We start from the raw sequence: 10812 nt of genomic DNA on the forward strand, positions 1-10812 counted from the left end.
GTGGTATATTTGGTGGCTCAATTCAATCAACTTGAAATTTAAGGTTAGACAGATTCACTTCCTTTTTCCTCGATAGCATTTCATAAATCTTTAACTTATATTAAATCAACCTTATTAACTTAGAATAAAAGTTCAAAACCAAGACATAATTCTTTTTGTTTTAAGAATTCAAAATTTACTTAATTCAAAACTGGATGTGATTTAGAACTTGCATCAATGTTCAAAACTAGAAGCAACAACTAATAACCGATAGAAATATTGGATCAACTCGACGACATTTTGAACTCGATGTAGTTCAAAGATCCAAATGCAAAACTAGAAGCAACAACTAACCTATCCAATATCCTTGAAGAACTCGACACCATTCACTAATTTGTATTAGTTCAAAGAGTCGTTTTAACATCGCAACTCGCATGAAGTTCATCAAATATGCTTAACACCTAATTAAAGCTAAATGTGTTTAATTAGGTGTTAAGATATTTGATGAACTCGCGAGTTAAAACGACTAGTTTTGAATACGTCGAAGGGTGGTGTCGAGTTATTCAAGGATATTCGATAGGTTAGTTGTTGTTTTCTAGTCATATTGCATTTGATCTTCCAAATAATACAAAGCAAAATGCTCGAATCCAATATTTCTATCGGCTTATTAGTTGTTTTTCTAGTCATGTGACATAGATGCAAGTTAAATCACATCCACTTCATAAGTAAATTTACATTCTTAAAACAAAAAGAATATTCCGGGTTTAATTTTATTAGTTAATAAGGTTCAGTTTAATATAAGTTAAAGATATATGAAATGCTATCGAGAAAAAGGAAGCATCGTCGAGTTTTAACCTTTTGATTTCAACGCTGAAATGCATCGAGCCACCAAATATACCACGCAACAAAAAATAGTTTTTAGAACCTAACAACATAAACGGAGAGTTTTGATCTAAATTAGATGTGGTGAATTATATTTGGTTAACATACCGCAAAGAAAAGAAGAGATGGAAATCAAATTTGCAATGTATATATGGTTGTTTTTTAGATCGCCAGATTATTTATATTTTTAATTTTTTGATTTTAGAAATGGGACATAGACATCAATATATGTTTATCCAAGTTCAAAATAAATAAATCATTAAATCAAACAATGAAGTTATGAACTTATTGTCTCTCCCCGTTGATATCACTAGATTTTTATTTGAGGCCATATCGACCGGAGTATCGCTTGCTTGATTCAAAATAAATATATAGCTCGTTTTCGTAACCGTTTCTATCTTTCTATCTTTTTTTTTATATATATAATGTTATGTTTGATTCAATTCTTTTGAATTCTAGACACCCATTTTGTACTTTCCTCGTTGATATCACCCATTCTTAAAATGAAGTTAAGAATGCATGAAAACCAAAATAAAGTGAACCTAGCTAGTGGTCATCCATCTAACACAAGTTTCACAAGATTTCGAAAGTATAACAAAATTTATATTTTCGCAAGTATAGCAGATATATATAGATATCGTTCCGTGAAGATCCACATCAAATGATATCAAGTTTTGCATTCACCAAACTCGGGAAGGATAAATCAGTTGATAATCGAGAAGTGAAGTTAGACAAGTTTCTTTGTGACACCATTTAGAATGGTGTAATAGGAAATAAATACAAGCACAAACTTCACTCTATCTATCTAGCTTGCAGTTCTCTAGGGGAGTGAAGCGAGGTCCCTCCTCTATCTAGAGGGAGGAGCGTGAACGCCTAAGAGTATGATCTACTTTTTCTTTTGATAGCTCGATAGTGAAACCCGAGGTGCATTAGTATGAGTTCGTTGACCACGTAAGGTATCCATCCATCTTGATGACTAATTCCACGATAATCTAGAAATAGAAATGAATCGCTCGATGTCCGCCGTTTCTCCCTCTTCAATTCCCAATGAACAACATGATCTTGACCTATCATTTGTTCCATTTGATCGATCCGATACTTAGTTAACTCTTTTATCTTGATGTTCCCAATCGATACCTAATCGATAACTTAACCCGAATGGCTTTTTAGGTCCAATTCCATCAATTTTGGTTGAGGCAATTCTTACTTGTTTATCTGAACCGATCTAGCTCCCCGAGATATATGACATTCGATCCTTCCTTTTACTAGTCTTCTCGGCTGGAATCAAAATGGGTTGGTTGTCTCCTCTCACTTCACTCCCCTTCGAAAGCAAGGGAAAGAGATTACATCTCTCGCCTCCTTGCCTTCCACCGTCCGCCGTTATTTACTGGGTTGGAGGCTTATTCCGACTTCTCTAACTAAATAAGTGAGAAAGTGCTCTTCGATAGGTCTCTCCAACCTCGTTGTTGTTTTTCTTATTTATTTATTGAAAAAAGGAGAAGTCGGGTTCCAAATTCTCGGTTCATGTTGTTGACGTGGGCTAGTTACCTAATGACCTCAAGGCTACGCTTTTGTTCAGAGCTACCGTGATCTAAACAAGCATAATTTGTCTAAGCTCTATCGGTTTAGGGATTCCGATAGACTTTATCCTTAGAGGCACTTTTTTACGTTATATATACATATAAGGATATATGTGTTCAAAAGTGCAATATCCGAAAAGAGTGCCTTCGTGCACATTCTTTTTTAGTCAGGCTTCGCGGAGTTGTCTTAAAGCAAGGTTTAGCCGCCGACCGAGTCAAGTGAGCTTAACAGGCTTTGGCTTTGTCATTCTTGCAAGCCGTAGTTGGAGTAAGCTTTTTTGTTGTTATTATGAGTCCTATTCAAGCAAGGCGGGACTCGTTAAACGTTAAACCCGTTAGGTTATCTTGTGTCGTTCTTCCCGTTGATGCTAAGTCAGATACCTCGATCTTCTTTTCCGGTTAGGGAAAGAAGCTCCCGGTTTTAGGTCATCAAGCTCTCGCTCTTTATAGACTCAATTTCTCTTGCTTTCGTGGTATAAAGAGGAGTGAAACGAGAGAAAGTAGCTTGCCCGATAAAAGTAAAGAGGGGAGAACCTATTATTTCACAAAAGGGATTTTACTTAAAGAGAGCCTTCAACGCCTACCCTATTCTACTCCTCAACTCTCGCCATCCACGATGACTTCAAAATCTTAAAAGCCCGAGAAGGGGCCGGCATAAAGCTTTCGCTAAAGGACTAACCCCACAATCACTTTTCGTCCGAGGCGTGACTGTGAACTAATGCAGGGATCTTATATCTTATATAATCGACCGATCTGTATGTAACCCATGCCGGGACGCCCCTAGTTGAGCAAAGCAGTGGTAAGGCAAGGAAGGGGCTAAGAGATGTAAAGCTCTTGAGATTTAAGATAAAACGGCTACTAACTAATGGAGAATGGAGAACTATGCTTATACTTATAGGTCTTGAGATGAGAAGTTTTCTCATAACTCTCTAAAGCACTAACTTCTTAGGTCGATAGAGCTTAAACGAATTCTTGGGGGGGAGAGAGAACGACTTAGTTCGAGAGCTTACAGACTTAGGTCGAGCTCGCAGCTCCAACTCTAACAAGGGAAGGAGCTTAACTATATTGCAGGAAATGAATCACTACTCACAATAGGAAATGCGCAAAATAAGTATAAAAAGATATAGTATGCCAAGACTCTCTAAACCATAAAGAAAGAGAGAGAGTAAGCTCCCCTGATTTAGCCTCATTCATATAGGCCTTCCTAAAGGTCGGGCTTAAGCCAGCGCTTTGCTACGGCAGATGGATGGAAGTTGCCAAGAGTTACGCTCACCATGGCGGAGTGATCCTCTTCCTATTGATCAAAAGCGCCACCTGGTTTAGAATTCTATTCTAAGGGCACCCCCAAAGATCTCAAGTGATTAGGCAGGCTTTCAAATAAATAACCTGAACTCGCCGCAGCTTTCAAAGTTGGTTTATTGATGCTTGATGACATACCTTGATTGCTAGCAGCAGAAGATTCCACAAAGCTTTAAAGGCTTTGAAAAAGTCCCACCCCTTAATAAAAGCTTATGGCCTAAGAAATTCTTTTTAAGTTTAGATGTTGTAAAATTTCAACTCACACGCCAGCACAAACTAAAAAGAGGTTACCCGACTTGCTAGTTTTCGAATCACACATGTCTTATATTGTCTTTTCTCTTATGCAAAGATCGACTATTTTCGTTTTACAAATGTGCTTCTTTTTTCGATGTTCATTATCTCCATGGCGGCTTTAAAGTTTTACATGAGTCGTTCTCGCAAAGTTTTCCTAGTCGATTTCGCATGCTTGAATTAGATTGGGTTTTTTTTGTTAGTGTGTGGAGGGGGGATTTAATAGAGGAGTATAGTTTGCCTAGATACATGCACACCTTAGATATAGATTGGCATGCACAATCGCCTTTATTTTGTTCTTTTTGTTTTTCACGTTGGTATTGCAACAATTTGAATTAGTTGAATGTCTTATTTTTAACTCCTATTTATTTTGTAGCAATGCCTCGAACAAAGAATCTGAATGTGAAGAATGCAGCAAAAAGTGTTTTCACGGGTGCTAAGAAGTTGTTAGGTGGGGGGAGTAGTAGTTCGGGTCGCGATGAGGAGCCCGAGAAAAGAGAGGAAGGAGAACAACCACTTCGCATCGGGTTCGTAGAGAGGGATCGGAAAGCCGGATGATCCCAAAGAATGTTGTAAGTGGTGTAGAGTTAGGAAATCAAAAGAGAAGAAAGGGGACAGAGATGAGTGATGTAGATGTAGATGTAGATGTAGATGTAGATTTAGATTTAGATGTAGATGTAGATGTAGAGATGTAGATGACCATGACGTAAATATGGATCGTGGGGAAGAGTGTAGTTCTAAGTCATGCTGATAGTGAAGAAGAGGGTGTTGATGATGCGTAAGAGGAGACCGACGAGGAGGAAGAGGGACGGAGGACGCGGATCGAGGAGGAGGATGACGAGGAAGTCCATGTACACTGCACCTCCAGTGAATATTGTGAGAAAGTCTAACAATGACTTGGAGTTCAAGAGAGGTGTTTATGGAGGTGGCCCTTGTGTGTCACATCTATTGTATGACTATGCAATGCACGCACGTGGCTCGCGATGTTTGGGAGGGCAGGTAATATTATCATATAGTGTCTATTAGTATTTAAATTTTGTATTACTTAAACTTGTGCATACATTAATACTAAGTTTTTTTGTTGTTTTAGGCGAGGGTAGGTGTGAAGTGCCATGGGCACCTCAACAAGTTGGTACAATGGGATATCGAGGAGGAGAGTGTTCGACCGTTCTACTTTTCACGTGGAGCTTCAAAGGACCGGCTTATGTGCTCGGGTCTTAGGTGTATACAGCATCGATCCCGGTTGGGTCTGCGTTTGTGGAGAGGTGGCATCCGAGACCAACACGCTTCATATGCCGTGGGGCGAGATGACAATCACGCTGGACGATGTTTCCCAACTCTTAGGAGTTCCGATCGAGGCAAAGCAAATGGATCGGGGACACCGATTTGACCTTGGAACAGATTAAAAAGACTTCTCCACAAAAATCTTGGCATACCCATGGATAAAATAGATGCGGAGATGAAATCCAATAAGTTCACTTCCAAAGTTAGGATGATGATTTCTTTGATGAAGCATTTTTGTCGGGAAGGTAAGAGATGAAGATTTACGGATGAAAATGGAGTTGTTGTGAAGAAGGCGCCAACCCAAAAAAGAGGTGCAGTTTGTCGCGGAGAGCTTATCCGTTATTTTTCTTTTGATGTACCGCTTCACCGACATCGCCCGAACCGCAGTTCCCGTTTGTTATCCGAGATCGCCAAATTTGCCGAGATCGAGACTACGCTGGGGTGCAAAATTTTACGGGCTTATTTGTACGTGGGGTCTTGGGACTGCCACAAGTGCCAAGGTGAAGGGTGTTTCAGGCTATTTCACTCTCCTACAGGTATTAGTTTTTTTGTTTTTCTTTTCAATGTCAATTTTATCTATCTATTACAATATTAACTCGGTGTCTATATTAATGTAGGCATGGATTTATGAGTACTTCCCAGTGTTCAGGCCATACCCAAATGAGGACTATCATTTGAGCATGTCCCGTGCTAATAGGTACTCGCCATTTCGATCTTTTATGCTAGCACAACAGCTGCATTGAAGTATACCCGAGCCACCATTGATAATATGACTTGTACCGATGTAAGCATTTTTGTATGTAAATAGTTTTATTTATTAATTAATATTATTAGTATGTGATTAATGATTAATTTCCTCGATCATATGCTATTTGACAGGTTGAATGGTATCCCTATGTTGAAGTCCGAGCTACACGGGCGGTGGATGAAATAGCATTTTTCGAGGGATTTATATGCTTTCTTGATAATGTCGAAAGCAAAGACAATGTTGCGAGGGTTAAAAGCGCCGTTGGGTCATATGCAGTTTGTACCCTCGTGATCCCCCAAAACCAAAGACCTCGACGCTTAACTACTTCCGGACGCGGGTATGATGTGAAATTTAATATCAAGGCCTTCCCATCGAGTAATTGGCGTAATCACTTGATTCAACTTGAACAACGCTGACCCATTCCGCCTTATCCATGGGAGTGTGTTAGTAGATACATGAGTTGGTACGAAAACAATAGTCATATGAGAATGATAAACCCCGATCATCTTAGTCACTACTCCCTACGAGTCTTCCATATCATAATCCGGTGAGTTAATATCTTACAACGTTAATTTTGTTTTGTTTTGTTTTGTTTTGGTATATTATAAATGTAAATGTATATACTAATGTAGTTTTGTGTTTTAATTTTGACAAAGACTCGCCGCCGATGAAATTTCTCGCTTGCTCAATCAAGGCCCGCGAATGGGTGGGATCGCGATTCCAGAGGATGCACGTAACCAGTTCATGGAGGCATACAATTTGACCCGTGCAAGTTCATTGGCGGACGATATCGCGGAAGGAGCATAGGATTTAGGTATGTTGAGTTTGGTTAGTTTAGGGTTTAGGGTTTAGTGGCCATATATCTTGTTTTTGGTGTGTTGAGCATAGGATTGCAGCTTTTGTGGCCATATATATCTTGTTTTTGGTGTGTCCATCGGGCAATGAGTGGAATGGGAGAGTCTCATTGTCCTATATGTAGGTGTCCATATAGTCACTTCCCTAGTATCCGGCCAATTGCTTCATTTTTGCTCTTGAAAATGTTGAGCATAGGATTGCTTTGTGGCCCCCAAGAAAGCATATACATAGATAAAACTCATACACAATACACATATGAAGAGGGAAAATTGGAGAAAAGATAGAGATTATTAACTTCATATGATTTAGTTATCTCTAGCACCACCACTTTTGAGTTTGAAATAGACACCCTACTGTTCAATGGCATCAACAATAGTGTTTTATGCTTAAAAAGGAGGAACTTCGCGACCTTTTCGACATTAGTTGGATCTTTTCTTAGTAGACATATAACGACAAAGTTTGAGGACTTGCTAGGGTCTTAGAAAACATAGCTAGTTTGGCAAATTGTCATTGCAGTCACTTAAATATGATAGTGTTAAGTCTTGATTAGGTCATGTAACAGTGGTGTTTCTCATGATGCAGCAATTACTTAATGTATTTCTGGGGTCTAGAGTGTAGTTAGTCTACTCAATGTGAAACTGCCACTTCTCATGAGCAGTAATTTCCCAAACTATGAGTTTGATATTTTTGGACAATGGCATATATATGAAAATCTTAGAAATCATGATTTTGCATTTGAAATTTGAATTTTATGTTATGCTGTTTGTAGCTCGAAATGGAGGACGGTGATGAAATTGATGCGATGCTGCACCAGACTGGGGGTGCTCTCGACGGTATAATAATAGCATGATGAAAGCTGTAAGTCGGGTAGGAAAAGGTTGTGTGATAGAGGTGTCGTTAAGTCCGTTATTTTCGGTTTTGTCAAAGATTATCTTCGTGTAAATTACCAAAGAAAAGGGTTAAGACATTTGTAACTTCGATACCTCCATATGGTTTTATGTTCTTGAATGGTTATTGGTTGTCCTCTCATTTGTCATTTGCAGTGAATGTGGTTTCATTTTCTGCATCGCTCGGTTCTTTTGTTTCACTTCTATCAATAAAGGTTTAAATAGCAAAGATATTTTGATCCCCTCTTGCTAAGAAAATAAGTGGCCTCGTAAAAATATATGCTAAAGTTGAACCAAACCTGCCCCGTGAAATGATAATTCAAACAATGACCGGATATATACTGAATTATCGATCCCATTAATGGTGAAAGCTCAAAGATATGTATTGCCGATCTTACCCAATCGTGGAAATCTATCTACCGTTTAGGTAGAATTTACAAATGTAACGTTGAATATACTTTCAAATTTATTTTACTTGCTTCGGGTAACTTTGATACAAATTGGTTGTCTAATTTTTGTATCTTAGCGAGCAGCATGAGCCATGCATTGCTTGATCGGGTTGAAATGCTTAAAGCAATGTAGTAATCTAGCAATTGAACTTGCGCCATGGCGGTCGCGGTCCGGTTTGGACTTCGAACTTGCATTAGAAAACGGCATGGCGGTCTGTTTTGGACTTCGAACTTGCGGCCAAAAATGGCGGTTCTGTTTGGACTTTGTCCCAATGGCGGCATGGCTGCACCGCTTTGTCCTTAGTACCAAACGGTGTGGCCATGCCGTTTGAGACTAAGGCCAAACGGTCCGCCATGCCGCGTTTGGACTTTGAACTTGCAAAAAATGGCGGTTCTGTTTGGACTTTGTCCCCAAACGGCATGGCCACACCGTTTGGCCTTAGTTCCAAACGGTGTGGCCATGCCGCTTTTGGGGACAAAGTCCAAACGGTTCCGCCATGCCGTTTTTGGACAAAGTCCAAACAGACACACCATTTTTGCAAGTTCAAAGTCAAACGGCATGGCTGCACCGCTTGTCCTTAGTACCAAACGGTGTGGCCATGCCGTTTGAGACTAAGGCCAAACGGTCCGCCATGCCGCTTTGGACTTTGAACTTGCAAAAAAAAATGGCGGTTCTGTTTGGACTTTTTGACTTTGTTGACTTTGTCCAAAACGGCATGGCCACACCGCTTGACACTAAGGCCAAACGGGTGTGGCCATGCCGTTGGGACAAAGTCCAAACGGTCCAGCCATGCCGTTTGGACTTTGAACTGAAAAAATGGTTTGTCTGTTTGGACTTAGTCCCAAAACGGCATGGCCGAACCGCTTTGGACTTAGTCCCAAACGGCATGGCCACACCGTTTGGCCTTAGTACCAAACGGTGTGTCCATGCCGTTTGGGACTAAGTCCAAACGGTGTGGCCATGCCGTTTGGGACAAAGTCCAAACAGACACCATTTTTTTTGGAAGTTCAAAGTCCAAACGGCATGGCCACACCGTTTGGCCTTAATTCCAAACGGTGTGGCCATGCCGTTTGAGACTAAGGCCCAACGGTCTGGCCATGTCGTTTGGACTTTGAACTTGCAAAAAATAGTGTCTGTTTGGACTTTGTCCCAAACGGCATGGCCAAACCGTTTGGACTTAGTCCCAAACGGCATGGCCACACCGTTTGGTACTAAGGCCAAACGGTGTGGCCATGCCGTTTGGGACTAAGTCCAAACGGTTTGGCCATGCCGTTGGGACAAAGTCCAAACAAACACGCCATTTTTTTTATCCAAATTAAATCCAAACGATATCGCCGCATTTAAGTCCATATCGTTGATGTTGATGTTTTGGCAATTTATCGTTTGGTTTGTTTGTGTTGATGTTCATTGATGATCATATGAGTTGAGGTAAATTTGTTGTTGACAAACGCTGGCATTATAATCGGTGGTATAGTATCCGTGATCAATACATCATATCAACTTACGGAACAAAATTGCAAGGGCACGCTTTGTGTAACAACAAGAACATTTATAATAAGCACATCAAAATGCTTTATGCAATCCCAAATATTATTGTTCTCAGATTACAACATTTAAGCACATCGTAATGAATTAGCAACAAGTATAGCCCGCCAAGACCTAGCTTTGGCTTGTTCAAGCCTTTCACTCCAAGTTTCAGCTCTCTTCAACTTCTCCACCTTCTTTCAACACTTCTGCTTCTTCTCTCGCTCTTTTCACGACAATTTCTCCCGTTATAGCTAATAACTCAATTTTGGCGCACTTTCTTCGAATGGTGCATAGTCAAGGTGGCAGTGATACTGTGGCATCTTGTGGAACTGTAGCAGTAAGAAACATAACCGCAGAGAATGATGAAAAGACTGAAGATCGATTGATGCAAAGTCGAGGGGCTGGAAACGAACAGATGAGTAGGCAGTATTTTTACCTAAAGCAAAGCTTTGCCTCCAGATTCTCCATTTCTCCTTGAGCCATACTTCTCTTTTCTACAATATCAATGAGATTAGAACTCAGTCTAAACCAGCAATATTAAAATTTGAAAATAAAAAGGGGGAAAGAAGTTATCAAAAAAAGCACCGGTCTATCATTATGATGTTTCCTATCTAGAGCCTAGCTAGCAGACAACATTAGATACTATCCAATGGAATGATGCAATGGAACACAACCCTCGACACAGTTCAACTTAACAACACTTGATAAAACTCTAACAAGGCTGCCATATCTAAACCACTCTTAACAAGTCCAGACATCAATGAAGTCCATGACGCGCAGATAAAAATATCATTAGAACTAGTGAACATTTAGAATCAAAGAGTTTTGAATAAATCTATACTTACAATCGATGATGACATTATTATTTTTCTCCGGACAATTTCTCGAGTCATGGTTAGCAATCATCCACATCCGTGACACTTTCTTCCCGAATTGTTTAGGGCTATCTCTTTGGGGATTTCCATCTATCCGCTTTCTTCTTCCCCTCCCTTTTGTTTGAGAAATGTTGGGATTCAAAATCAATAGCTGA

This window comes from Coptis chinensis, chromosome 3 (genome assembly GCF_015680905.1).
Source record: "Coptis chinensis isolate HL-2020 chromosome 3, ASM1568090v1, whole genome shotgun sequence".
NCBI lineage: Eukaryota > Viridiplantae > Streptophyta > Magnoliopsida > Ranunculales > Ranunculaceae > Coptis > Coptis chinensis.